The sequence below is a fragment of the Euprymna scolopes genome, chromosome 4 (genome assembly GCF_053919585.1).
Source record: "Euprymna scolopes isolate OS-2025 chromosome 4, ASM5391958v1, whole genome shotgun sequence".
Classification (NCBI taxonomy): domain Eukaryota; kingdom Metazoa; phylum Mollusca; class Cephalopoda; order Sepiida; family Sepiolidae; genus Euprymna; species Euprymna scolopes.
This window is the reverse complement of record NC_136485.1, coordinates 98,603,903-98,617,832: the sequence shown is the minus strand read 5'-3', so window position 1 is coordinate 98,617,832 and position 13,930 is coordinate 98,603,903. Positions and strand designations below refer to the sequence as shown.

Genomic DNA, 13,930 nt, shown 5'->3' with positions numbered 1-13,930 from the left:
TCGAAGTTCCAGGGGCGGTCCCAGGTGAATATCTAGCTGCCTACCTCCTGAAATTCGGTGATATCACTGGTATAGAGGTGGACCAGTACAACGGAGTCTGGTCCTTCGATATACTATTAAACAAAGAAGCTTTCCTCGAAATACCCTACTTTCTGGAAGCGGGAGCTGAAAAACTCCTCCATTGTGGTCACAGGGAGGAGGCCGACCTGCTGGATTTGTAGTGAAGTAGGTCACTTAACTTACACCTGTCCGAAAAAGATAAAAACCAATGTGACAAACACAACAAACCCTAAAGAGGTGGTTGTTGGGCACCTCGAACCTGAGGCTAGAACGCCAAATACAAGCAAAACAATTGAAGTGATTAAAGAAATCACAGCAGAAGAATTTGAGGAAAAATTCAACTCCGAGATGGAATCGCCCAAAAAGAGAGAATGGACACTGGTACCGTTTACTAAATCGCCTCGTAAAACGTACGCGGATAAACTGACCAAAGAGCAGATATTAGACATTAGGACCAGTAAAGACCCGGGGGGCAACAAGTTTAAGGCCCTGCTAAAACTAAAGGACTCGCTTGATGAAAAGCGCAAGCAAAGCGAGAAGAAAAAAGAAAAAGAAAAAAAGATATTAGATTTCCCCGAATCTCTCTTCCCCGAAAAGCCTGCCCCTCCTCCAAAAGAGAAAAGATCACCCCGTAAAGCGCCACCCCTCTCCCGCAAACGTACCAAAAAGAGACCCAAAGTTGACAACCCTTGGCTCCCCATCCAAAAAGACCCCTAAACCGTCCCCTAAACCGTCTCCATTCTGCTCCCCAAACAATACACCCAAAAACTCCCCCCCCCGCTTCCCCTATGAAAATTGACATGCCCCCTCCTCTATCACCTCACCCTTCTACTTCTGAAAAGAAAAGACAAAGAAGTCCCTCCCTAGAAAAAGACCAAAAAAAGAAAAGACCCCCTTTTTTTCAGGGCAAAGACGTAAGATCACGGCTGATATAGAGGCCATATCAAAAAATCATGGTAGAAAAGACTACCGAAACCTCTACGCGGTGAAGCAGATAAACAAACTGGATATTACAAACCTAGAAAATTTTCCCAATGCCAAAAGACTTAACGGTGGTTAGAAGTGGTGAAGAGGCCAAAGGAGTTTGGACTATGCTGGAGGAAGCAAACTCTGCTTTTAATATCATTCCTCCAGCAGCCTTTTTTAGCGACTCCGACATACTTAAAATGGAGAAACTATGTGTTGGACGGGTCCCCATAAAAATCCACCCTTCACTTTATAGAGCGATTAAGTTAACATTTCCTCTAGACATCGGTGGTCTGTCCCCTGATGGGGCCATCACTAATGAGATGACCTCTGGATCATTGGGGACAGCTGTCGGTGTCTTGGCACCGTCCATGTTTGTTAAGGATACCCAACCCTAGATAGATCACAATGGCTTTAAGGTTAGCTACTTTGAATGTCCGAGGGTTGAGGGACGCCTCTCGTAAACTTCGAGTTGCACGCGACCTTCAACGCCTCGGGGTGGATATATGCTGTGTACAGGAAACGCACTTCATTCCCAGTGATTATCAGAGTGTACTGCTTAGGGACTTTCAGCTCTATTCAGCACATTTTGATTCCCACTCGAGGGGTGTTTCCTGGCTAGTTAGACGCGCTCTTGATGCTTCGTGTGACCCAGTCTATGCTGATCCAGAGGGAAGAGTGCACGTGCTGGATGTTACCGTAAAGGATGTGGCATTTCGATTTATTGGGGTTTATGCTCCCAATAGCCATGGCGAGAGGGTTTCCTTTTTCCGGGGGATCGAGCCCTTCATGAATTCGTCTCGGCGGATAGTTTTAGCGGGAGACTGGAACGCGGTCCTGGATCCTGATTTAGATCGCGGGGGTAATACTTCAAGGGCTACTAACCAGAACCGGGATGCTAAGGCGTTTCGAGACTTTATCGACAAGTTTGATCTTGTCGATAAATTTCGAAACGAAAAGCCCGGGGATGTAGTTTGGACTTGGACAGCTAGACACGGCTCCGATCCGGTGCAACTTTCGAGTTACATCGATCGGTTCTTAGTTAGGAGAGTTGACTTAGGGCTTTTAGACTGTCCAAGTTTTCATAACATAGTTTATTCGGACCATAGGTTAGTCCGGGTTCGGGTAAACTTAGATAGCGTTAAACCTAGGATGGCTAGTTACTGGAAGTTCAACACGTCGTTGTTTGACGTGAAGGGCTTCCGGGAACAGCTTTTACTAACAATACAGAGGGAATTGACGGGAGCCATTATCGGGAATAAGTGGTGGGGAAAACTTAAACAAGTAATTAGGTCCTTCGCTGCTGATTTTAGTCATCGACTCAATCTTAGTTCTAGAGCAGCGAAAGCAGCACTAGATGATAGATTAAAAAGGGCGGTGGAGGAAGGGGATAGTGATAGTTATACTTTAATTAAGGCTGAACTGGACTCCCTGGATAACAGGAAGGACCAGGGTCTAGTAGTTAGGGCTAGGTTAAAAAGAGTGCCGAACGAGGCAACAAACATGGCCGCGTCAATGCGTGTGGAGGAGCGCCCACGTGCGACTGATCGACACATCGCCAGTGTCACATTGCCGGACGGACGAACCGTAACATCAAATGATGGAATCCTAGAGGGTTTTCGAGCTCATTTGCAGGAGCTTTTTACCATGGAGCCCGGTCTGGAGATTGAACAGTTTGACACGTATTTAGCTGACTTTTCTCGCCTTGAAGCGACCGAAGCAGCTACATGTGAAGGTAGCATAAAAGAGGAAGAAGTCCTTGAGGCTCTGAAACAAGTCGGGCTAGACAGGACCCCTGGGATTGATGGCCTGCCTTACGAGTTGTACTTGAGGCTGTCGCCCATTTTTATTCCTTTGCTGGCCACACTCTTCAACTCCTGGTTTAGGAACGGGTCTATACCTCAGTACTTTACCAGAGGGATCATTAAATTGCTTCGCAAAGATAAAAATGGAGGGGATGGGATTAGCAATTTCCGGCCCTTAACGATGTTAAACACAGAGTTAAAGATTTTGGCCAAGATCTTAGCAAATCGTTTGCAGGTTGTTTTACATCGCCTCATAAGTCCCGAACAGACGTGTTCTGTTAAGGGCCGGACGATTCAAGATAATTTGCACGCGATACGCTTGATCATAGAGAAAGTCGACACAGAAGCCGCGCTGATCAATTTAGATCAGTCCAAAGCATTCGATAGGGTGGACCATCGTTACCTAGGGGATGTTCTTTGCTCGGCTGGGTTTGGACCCCAGTTTCGCTCATAGATTCGCCTCTTGTATGCTAACCCCGGTGCTATGGTGGAGGTGAATGGGGGTGAGATCGAAGCCCTTCAGGTTAACAAGATCTATCCGTCAAGGTTGTCCGTTATCACCCATGCTGTATGTCATCGCGCTTGAGCCCTTTTTGCGCCAGCTTAGGGTGAATCCGGTCCTTCGCGGGATTACTTTGCCAGGTGGTTCTACCCCAGTAAAGTATACCGCCTATGCCGATGACGTGACTGTGCTTGTAACGAGCAATGCCGAGATTAGAGTCGTCGACATGGAAACAAGACGGTATGCACAGGTAACAGGGGCCATAATCAACCACGTTAAGTCTATTGGCTTACGTGTTGGTGCCTGGAGGGGAACGCCCCTTCAGGGGCCCTTTGGCTGGACTGATGGGCCCTGCAAGCTACTCGGCGTCTGGTTTGGCCGACCTTCAGCTGGAGAAAAATTGGTCGGAAGTGTTGAAAGCGGTCAAGACCACAGCTCATTTGTGGTCTTTGAGAAATCTAATTTTAAAGGGTCGGGCGGAGGTATGCAATACTCATATCTACCCCCTGATCCTATACCGTCTATCAGTGCTTCCACTCCCGGAGTCCTCACTACTTGAACTAGTGCGTGCTCTTTTCGCGTTCTTATGGCGCGGAAAGCAAGCCATGGTTGCTCGGGAGATCTGTTGCCTGCATCCGTCTGAAGGCGGTCTGGGTATGCCTAATATCAAAATACGTAGACACACTCTAAGGCTGATATACCTGAACCGAATGTGTACACCTGACTTAGGGAACGGTGTCTTCTGGATGGAAGACACTAAGAAAGCCTTTCCGGCTTTGGAGAGTGTGCATTCGGCTGAGGGGGAGGCACGCAGGAGGCCCCGAAACGAATGCCATTTCTATTACGAGTGTCGACAGGCGTTGAGGTTCCTTCAACGGGTGAATGAAAGCCTCTCTGACACCCGGCTGTTGTCTCGCAAAGTGCTATATAAGGTTTTAGTGAGGGGATCTGTCCGAGACGAAAAGATTGAGGAGTTCGGTTTCACGAATGAGGAGCGTCGCTCGATATGGCCTTGGGCGCCCGGAATGAGCTGTTTCGATAACTACGAGGCATCGCTCACCTGGCTGGTAATCCGAGATGCCCTCTAGGTTCACAAAACTTTTCATAGCGGGTTTTACAATGACACCTAGTTGTGTCCGATGCGGAGATTGGGAGGAAGACCTAAGCCATGCTTTCTTCCGCTGTGCTATCGTTCGACCGTTATGTGAGTTAGTTGAGAGCTTCACGGTTCGCATACTAAATGGGCGTTTTTTTGTACTGGATGCGGTTTCCCCGTGCTGCAATTGGGCGCCGAGTATGAAGAAAGAGGAACGTTATGTTTTTCTGTGTTTGCTAGCTGTTATGAGAGGCGTGATTTGGTCGACACGACAGAAGGAGGTTTACGGAGATGAGACCTTCACTGCTCCCCAGCTTGTTCTCATGTTCAAGCATCGGTTGAAAATGCGAATTAAGCTGGAGAAGGTGAAACTCACTCCTGTGAATTTCAACGAAAGGTGGGTGAAAGCTTCGCGACTGTGTAGAGTGACTGGAGCTGGCCTTGAATTCGTTTCTGATTTGATTTAGGTCAAAAAGGATTTTGGGTGTCCTGAACTAACAAGACATCAGTATCGGACCGATTAGTTTAGTATAGGTTAGTTAGGCTTTATTGTTTGATTTTTTAGCTTAGCTAGAGTATGTATGTGTTCATCGTCCCAGTCCCTCTTTTAGTTTGCCCTTGTCCCCCCCCTTTTTTTTCCCCCCCACCTTAGGTTCGATAATCCCCATTCCCGACCCCAATTAGGTGACGGATGGACTGCTTTGTCAGTGATGCAGGTCGTTTTTGTGATGTTTATTCAATAAAGTCAGTTTTCGTGTGGACCTGCGTCTTTTCGACTGACAAAGCTTTCTATCTGCCACAATTAGTAGTGGGGGGCTCTTTTACTAACTACTATTTTTTCATTGTAAATATTTCATTCTTTTTTGTATATAAAATTTTTAGCCTCAACCCCCCCACATCATGTATATATCATTTTTCAGGTTATAATTAGGATTCCCATAGAGTGATTCTGGTATTCTGGTGAAAGAGTCTAGTTAAGTTAACTTTATGTTAGATAGGTCCACATTAACCCCCCCCCCCTATTTTTGGCCTTGTGCCACATTTTGTATATATATTTATGCAAATAAATATTGTCTTGTACATAAGCTGGACCCTTGGTAAGTGTTGCTGCTATTATTATTATTATTGTTGTTGTGTGTTATTCACTACTACAGTTCTTTTGATTATTCTACATATACGGCCATTTTTTATTAAGTGTGTAAAAACCATTTGGAACAACATTTTGAAATTAGAAAAAGTTTTAGCACGTTGACAGTACCTAACAGATAATTAAATTTTGCATTTGGTGTAAGTTTTTTTTTGTTTTTTTTTCACAATGTTTGACTTCACTTTTCTACGCTTCTAACAAGTGAATAAATACTTTTTAAATTAAGGAGAGGGCTTAGATCGTATTTTAAACTATAAATGCTAGACTCTGAATATTTCTTCTAACCTGTTTTTGCTTCAAGACAGTGGCAAAAAATTAATTACAACAAAGCATACATCTAAAATTTGACAAATTTTATTCATTCTTCGTAGCAAAAAAAGGAAATGCCTATTTTGCCTCTGAATAGAGTTTATAACACTTTGAAAGGTAATATTCCTTTATCTTCAGCAGGAACTGGAATTCAGCACTGTTCGAAGGGGTTCTGATGAAGGCTTCAATTCTCGACTAGTCAACATCATAGAAGTTCATAAAGAATGTTCATTTGAAGGAAAAGTCATTAATGATAGGTCAATAATTCTTAAAGTATCTGGCAGCCTAATCATTTAGGCTTTAAAATATAGTCTTAAGGAGACGAAGGGTAAAGGCACCCAAATACCTCATATCCAGAGAGAGTCGAGTTCCATGTTCTTTCTCTGGCTGCTTGTCTGGAGCTGCCTGAAAAAGAGGCATGCAAAAACCCGCCAAGCTGTGGGCTTGGCGATTAAATCTCAACCAAACTGATTGGTCAAAACAAAGATGGTGGGTGACCAATCAGAGGCGTGCTTATAATTATAGAATTTCTCACAGTACTTAAAAAAAAAAACTATACAAGAACTTTGACCCCTTGACAGCCAAATTTCTGTCCAAAAACTGATTAAAAAGATTTTTCTAAATCTCAATATTCCTTATGTCAAATCTCGAGTGTCTAGATCAAAAATTGACAGTAATTTGGCAGGAAAATGTACAAACATTTTTCCTTTTATTAGCAATACAATATATAAAACGCTTTGGATAATTACGGATTTCAAGGGGGTTCTGCTAAAATCATCATATTTTAAAAACCAAAGCAACTTAAGTCCTCAAAATACCACAGTTTTGTTTGAAAATGAATATACTTTCAAATAAATTAATAAATAACTAGTGGGGCCTGTGGAAATTCCACAGCAGCATTTTCATATGTAATATATTGTTGCTGAGCATGCATGCTGTGAGCATTCTGTTCAGCATGAATGAAAGCACAATCATATTCTAGTTTTTTTTATTAAAACTGTACTGCGCCCTTATTAAAATAATAACTTTGATATATTTCCTGGGCTGATTATTTCATTACAAACACACCGGTCAATTAACACACATTTTATCATTTTTCATAATTATTGAATGTTACTATGTTCGACAATAATTTTTCCTAATTTCAACTCACATTATCGCCCCTCCCTTTACTAAAATATTAAAATTAAATTTGATATATTGTATCGGCTGATTATTTTGTAAAAAAAACAAAAACAAAAAAAACCTATCAATTAAGTCGTATTTCATCATTTTTAATAATTCTTGGATATGGTACTAATTTTGACAATTATTTTTCATCATTTAAACTCCCCATATCGCACACCTTACTAAAATAATAACTTTGATATATTGTCTAGGCTGATTATTTCATTACAAACACACACATCAACCAACTCACATTTCAGCATTTTTCGTAATTCTTGGATATATTACTAATTTCCACAATACTTTTTTATAATTTAAACCAATGTTGTCACCCAACCTTACTAAAATAATAACTTTGATACATTTGCTGGGCTGATTATTTCATTACAAACACACTAATCAATTAACCCTCCATTTCATCATTTTTCATAATTCTTGGATATCGACAATCATTTTTCATAATTTATACCCACATTATCGCCCCCTCCTTAATAAAATAATAACTTTGAAATATTGTCTGGGCTTATTATTTTATTACAAACACACTAATGCATGAAATCACATTTAATCATTTTTTATAATTCTTGAATGTTACTTATTTCGACAATCATTTTTCATTTTAACCCACATTTTCACCCTTCCCTCTTTACTAAATAATAACTTTGATATATTGTCTAGGCTGATTACTTACAAACACACCAATCAATTAACTAATATTTCATTTTTTTTGTAATTCTTGGATATGTTACTAATTTCGACAATAATTTTTCATAATTTAAGCTCTCCTTATCTCTTCCCCTTTACTTATATAATAACTTTGATATATTGTCTAGGATTATTATTTTTTTATAAACACCAATCAAATCACATTTCGTCATTTTTCGTAATTCTTGGATTTCGAAAAATTTTTATAATTTAAACCATCCTCGTCGTCCTCTCTTACTAAAAGATTACTTTGATATATTGTCTGGGCTGATTATTTCATAAAAAAACAACTATCAATTAACTCACACTTCATTTTTCTTAATTCTTGGATATGTTACTCATTTCCAATTATTTTTAATATTTTTAACCCACATTATCAACCTACCCCACTACTAAAATAATAACTTTGATATATTATCTGGGATGAGTATTTCATTTCAAACACACCAATCAATTAACACATTTCATCATTTTTCATAATTCTTGGATATGTTACTAATGTCGCCAATCATTTTAACCCACATCATCGCCCCACTTACTAAAATAATAACTTTGATACATTGTCTGGTCTGATTATTTCATTGCAAACACACTAATGCATTAAATAACATTATCACTTTTCATAATTCTTGGATATGTTACTAATTTCGACAATTATTTTTCATAATTTAAACCATTCTTATCTCTTACTAACATAATTACTTTGTATTTCCTGGGCTGATTATTTTATTATAAACACACAATCGATTAACTCACATTTAATCTTTGTTCATAATTCTGGATGTTACTAATTTCAATTTTTATAATTAAAAACATTTTATGCCTCTCCATCCTACTTATATAATATGTTTAATATATTGTCTGGGCTTATTATATCATTACAAACACACCAATCAAGTAACTCACATTTCATCAGTTTTCATAATTCTTGGATATGTTACTAATTTTGACAATACTTTTCATAACTTTAACCCACTATGTCGCTGCCCCTTACTTAATAACTTAGATATATTGCCTGGGCTGATTATTTTATTACAAATAAATCAATCAATTCTGGGTATTCTCATAGTATGTTTCACCTATCTTATCCAATCCCGGGTGACGCCGCATATTCTGCTAATGTCTTGTTAACCTATCTCATTTGGTCCCGACGCTGGGTATTTTGCTACAATGTTTTCCACCTATCTCATTCAATACTGGGCGACGCTTTCTGATAGTATATATTTGCACATCTCATTCAATACCGGGACTGTCTTCATGTCCACCACCCCACTGTTGAAAATATGCATTAAATAAAGTAATATTTTAATCGTAAACTGTTTCAGTCATTTCCGGGACCGACTTTATATCCCAAACCTACTGCTAAAAATATACATGAAATAATGTAATGTCTAAATAGTAAACTGTTTCAGCCATTTCTGGAACTGACTTATAATCCCCAGCCCACTGTTGAAAATATACATGAAATAAAGTAATGTATAAATCAAATTTTTTCAGCCATTTCTGGGACAGACTTATCTCCCATCCTATTGTTAAAAATATACATTAAATAAAGTAATGTCCAAAGCGTAAATGGTTGCAGCCATTTCCAGAACCGACTTCATATTTCCCACCAATAAACCAATAAAGTAATGTGTAATGCGTAAATGGTTTCACCCATTTTCGGAACTGATTTAATATCCCCCACCCCACTGTTAAAAATATACATGAAATAAAGTAATGTTTAAATCGTAAACGGTTTGAGTAATTTCCGGGACTGACTTCATATTTGAATTATTATCATAGAATCATATTACTTGAAATAAAGTAATGTTTAAATCATAAACTGTTTTCAGCAGCTTTTCAAAAGTAATACATAAAAACATTAACACGGTTAGAGATTAGGCAACCATTGCTTCAACATGAATTTCTGAGTGCAGTATCAGTTTCAGCATTCCAGTGACTTGAATCCCCCCTTTTTTGGTCTTGGTTAATGGAGAAATCCTTCATTACTGATACAATTTTTATTTTTGTTATTGACCAGAGTGCCCCTTTTGGGGAGCTGGTTTTCCCCTAAATTTTTAACCGACCTCATGTCCAATTCCGCCCTTGTGGGGAGGCAAGTAAACAAAAAAAAAAAAAATAATAATCAGAACGGACATTTTCCAGGGCATTTTATAATTAAATCAGAAATAACTTTCCAGCTACTTTTTTAAATCTTTGTTACATTAAACATAGTACCTATTCACAATGCCTCCCCAGAGCAGATTTAGACACCAGGGTCGTTTTTTAACATGGAGAAAAAATTGTCTTAGTCGTAAAGGATTTCTCTTCCACTGAGAGAGAAGAAATTGAAATGTAGCACCTGAAGAACAGATACTACACTTTGATCTTATTTATATATTTTATTTCCGGCAAACGTACACAAAATCTTGATAAAAATAAATTAAAAATAAATTTTCACAAAACATATGCAACATTTACAGTAAACAAAATTAGGCACAAGGCCCTATAAGAAATTGGGAGGGAGAGGGTACAGGGTCTTTGTGACTATCTAACAAAAGTAAATCATGAAGACTTTTAGAAAGACATTTACCAAAATACCTCATTCACTCTGTGGATTCTAATCTAACTAAAAACCCCAGCGTTCAGAATACAAATAACATTTACAATTTGTAAAACTTTATCTGTGTGTGCATTTTTTTTTTTTTTTTTGTGTGTGCATGTGCAAAAAAGTTCAATTCATTAGCAAAAAAAAAAAAAAAAAAGATAAAACAAATCAATGGTTGTTGTAAAATTGTTCGTGGAGTGGGGAAGCTAAGCAAAAAGTTCTTAGCCAAAAGGCCAAGAAAGACCAATCATTTTTCAACATCACCAATTTATTTTTTTTTTTATATTTCAAGGGTGACAAGGTTTATTTGGAATATTCCACTTTCCTTTTTTAGGGATGCACAGCATGATAACGGACGGAGCGATAAGCGTAATAATATAATGATAAAGTACATATATTTTAAGAGTTTTAAGCAAATAAAGTGATAAAAATGTTATCATAAAAGAGCGTTTTCGGTAAGGTTTTGTAACGACCCCCCCCCCCCCGGTTTGTAAATGATCCTACTGCGTTTCTCTTAATTTCGTCATGAAATTTGGAAATTAACTAGAACAGATATTACTTTTAATAGATTCGGTTGTCCGAAATTCTTTTGATAGTTCATTTTTTTGTTGTGTTAAAAAGAAAACTTCAATATGATGAGTTTTGAAAATTTTGAAAAAAAATTTCTTCGGACGCCCACTGTTAAATAAATCAATCTTTTTATTACATTTATCCGTTAGAAATAAAAATGTAACTGGCTTCATCTTGGGGTCGGAGCAATTTAAAATCATGATATCTGGAAAAAAAAAAAAAAAAAAATCGCTCTATTTTTAAAAAGTATCTAAAAACGATCTATGGAATCAGCAGGAGCAGCAGCTTTAATATCGCTGATATTACTTTATTGTACAAACTTTGTTTTGTTTTGTTTATTCCAGAACAAATTAAAAATTTAAAAAAAAAAAAAAAAAAAATGAAAATATGAATATAAAAAAAAATGTTCTTACATATTTAATTGGAGCTCATATTATTAGAACATAATTAGCTTAACTAGAGCTCGGTTATCAGAATATATAATTTTGAAGCAATCCGGCATTACTTTTGGTCAAATTTTTAAAATATAGTTGAAAAACAAATATGTAACGTGTGCACTTTTATCCATTACGTTAATTTTTAACGGTGAATTAAAGTGTTTTGTTTTAAAAAAGATAAAAATAAAAAAATGTGAAATATTATTTTGCTTCACGTGTGCGAGCAATACCCCCCCCCCACACACACACAACCAATATATTTTTTTTGTCTTTTTTTTTTTTTTTCGCCCCAGCGGATTATAATAGAATGGACACTAATCTACCCAATTAAAATACAAAATCAATATTTAAATATTTGTAGGAGGTGCTCAGTTTCTAGTTAAGTTCCTATTTTCTTGCCTTCCCACGAGGACAGTTAGACACAAGGTCAGTTTTTAATGCGAGGAAAATCCAGCTTCCCAAAAAGGGTCAATCTGGAGAGAAAAACATAAAAATTGTCTTCGTCATGAAGGATTTCTCCTTCACTGACAGAGGACAGAAAAGGCGAAGTGTAGCAATGTAGCATCAGAATAATACTACACTGATCTTGGCCCGAAGTCCAGGTAGAGAAATAAAAAAAAACGTTTTAAACTGGACAGTTTAACGAAATAATGTGTCACTCAGACAAGAAATGTAATTGAAAATAAAAAGTAAATTTATCTAAAATTTGTGAATGATTTGTTAACTTTAGCAAAAAATGTTTTGATATTTAAATAAGTGGGCAAAAATAAGTTTTCCAAACGTCACGTTTTCTGTTAGTGATGTCACTTGTTTGTAATGAAATTTATTTTTGTTTCACACCCCTTAAGAATTCCGACAAACAAAATAAATTTCATATTTAAAAGTAATTTGATGTCCAAAATCTAAGGCATAAAATTTTCAAAAATAATTATGGCCCACTAACCATAAATATGGGGGTCAAACGCCTTAAATAAACAAAAAAAAAAAAAAAAAACCATAATCCTACTTCTAACCCTAGGTACAAGTGGCAAGCCTCCCCCTTTTAAAACCTTCCTTAGCCCTAACAATAATCTTAAGTCTAAGTGGCAAGCTCATCACCAAACAAAGTTCCTTTGTAAGCTACATAAGTGTCTAAAAACAAAAAAAAACCTTTCTTAAAGAAAAGTGCACCATTTATCACCCATAAAAAATAAATTAGTCAACTGTCCTAAAACGTTACAATGGTCTCGAAATTGTGAATTATTTTATATTAAATTTATGTGAAACTAACCCCCACTAAAATTGTTTTTGTTTTGTTTCCATCAAGTCTTCAGGATGTTCACACAATTTTCCTTAGCTTTATCATCAACCCAAAGTCAGAGTGGCAACCCCCCACACTCTCATAATTGCACAAAGACCCTCTTAAAACCACACATAATTGTCTTTAGAAGAAAAAAAAAAGAAAAAAAAAAAAAAGAAAAAAAAAGGTGCACAGGATTTATCTCCGATAGAAAAAAAAATGGTTAACTGCCCTAAAACGCTAGAATGGCTCAAAATAAGGAATCATTTTACATTAAATTCTAAAATAATACTTGTTATCTTTCATGAAAATTTAAGGTATTCATACGTAATTTCCTACAAAAGGTAAAATCCCATATTTTGGAGAGGTGGGAGTTTAACGGAAGGTATTAATCTACAATAATACCAAAGAAATATTGCAAATTCATTTTTAAACAGTTCTAGATTTCGATTTCAGTTATTTGTACATAAAATGCATTACAATTCAGCTTTGAGTTCTTTAACTTTTCTTTTAATGGATACACGGCATTTTTAAGGAATTGCAGCATATTTATGTGCATTTACTGCAGATTATTTGGAAACTATTCATTTCTGGAGATTTTCAGTAGCATATTCTAATTCCTAGCATAAAAATACACTTATATGGTAAATTTCATTGCTTAATCTTGTTTTAACAAAGATATAGCATTTTTACTAAAAAAGTAGTGTAAAAATGTGACAAAACGCATATGGTCTTAAAGAGGGAAAATATTCAAATGTGAGGAAGAAAAATAGTCATAACTTCCTTGATTTAAAAAAATTTTAAAAAAATTCTTTGTAAGCTCATCAAGCTCTTTCTAAAGATACCAATATTGAAATATTTTAAGCCATTTAAATTTTTTCATGTGTATTGCTACTTATATATATACATACATACAGTTGTGCCCGATATTATTCATACCCCCCCTTGAAAATTGAGTTTATTAGGTGTAACTTTGTTAGAATTTATTGTTTACGTCCATATTGATACATATTCTTAATAAACCTCTTCTGATCATTTTCGTCATTTTAAAATCTCGGGATACTTGTAATAAAAGAAATATACAGCTATTTATAAAATCTGCAATGTTCAAAAATAATCATACCTCCTTATTTTTTCAGTATTAATCGAGTTTCTGACTGTTTGTTTCCTGTTTGATTCTTATTTTGAATGCTTTTATACAACCTTGGATTAATTTCATTTCGTTTTTTGCATTTTTCAGAAATTAAAATGATATCAACTGAAAACCAATAAAAGAATAAAAATTATTAGAATGGGG

General features: G+C 36.7%; 1 protein-coding gene across 6 annotated transcripts in view; it reads right to left on the bottom strand.

The window, feature by feature from the left end:
- The window catches only part of LOC145269112 (RNA polymerase II transcriptional coactivator-like), a 106,396-nt gene that overhangs the window by 76,939 nt on the left and 15,527 nt on the right, over nt 1–13,930 (bottom strand). The window contains exon 2 of one of the 6 annotated variants that reach the window (XM_080124724.1): nt 13,757–13,891. The exons of 4 other annotated variants lie outside the window; for them this stretch is intronic. The gene's annotated coding sequence lies outside the window, so the exon portion shown is untranslated. Of the gene's footprint in view, nt 1–13,756; nt 13,892–13,930 lie in introns of those variants that run through there. One more of the 6 variants, XM_080124742.1, reaches the window with a different exon arrangement.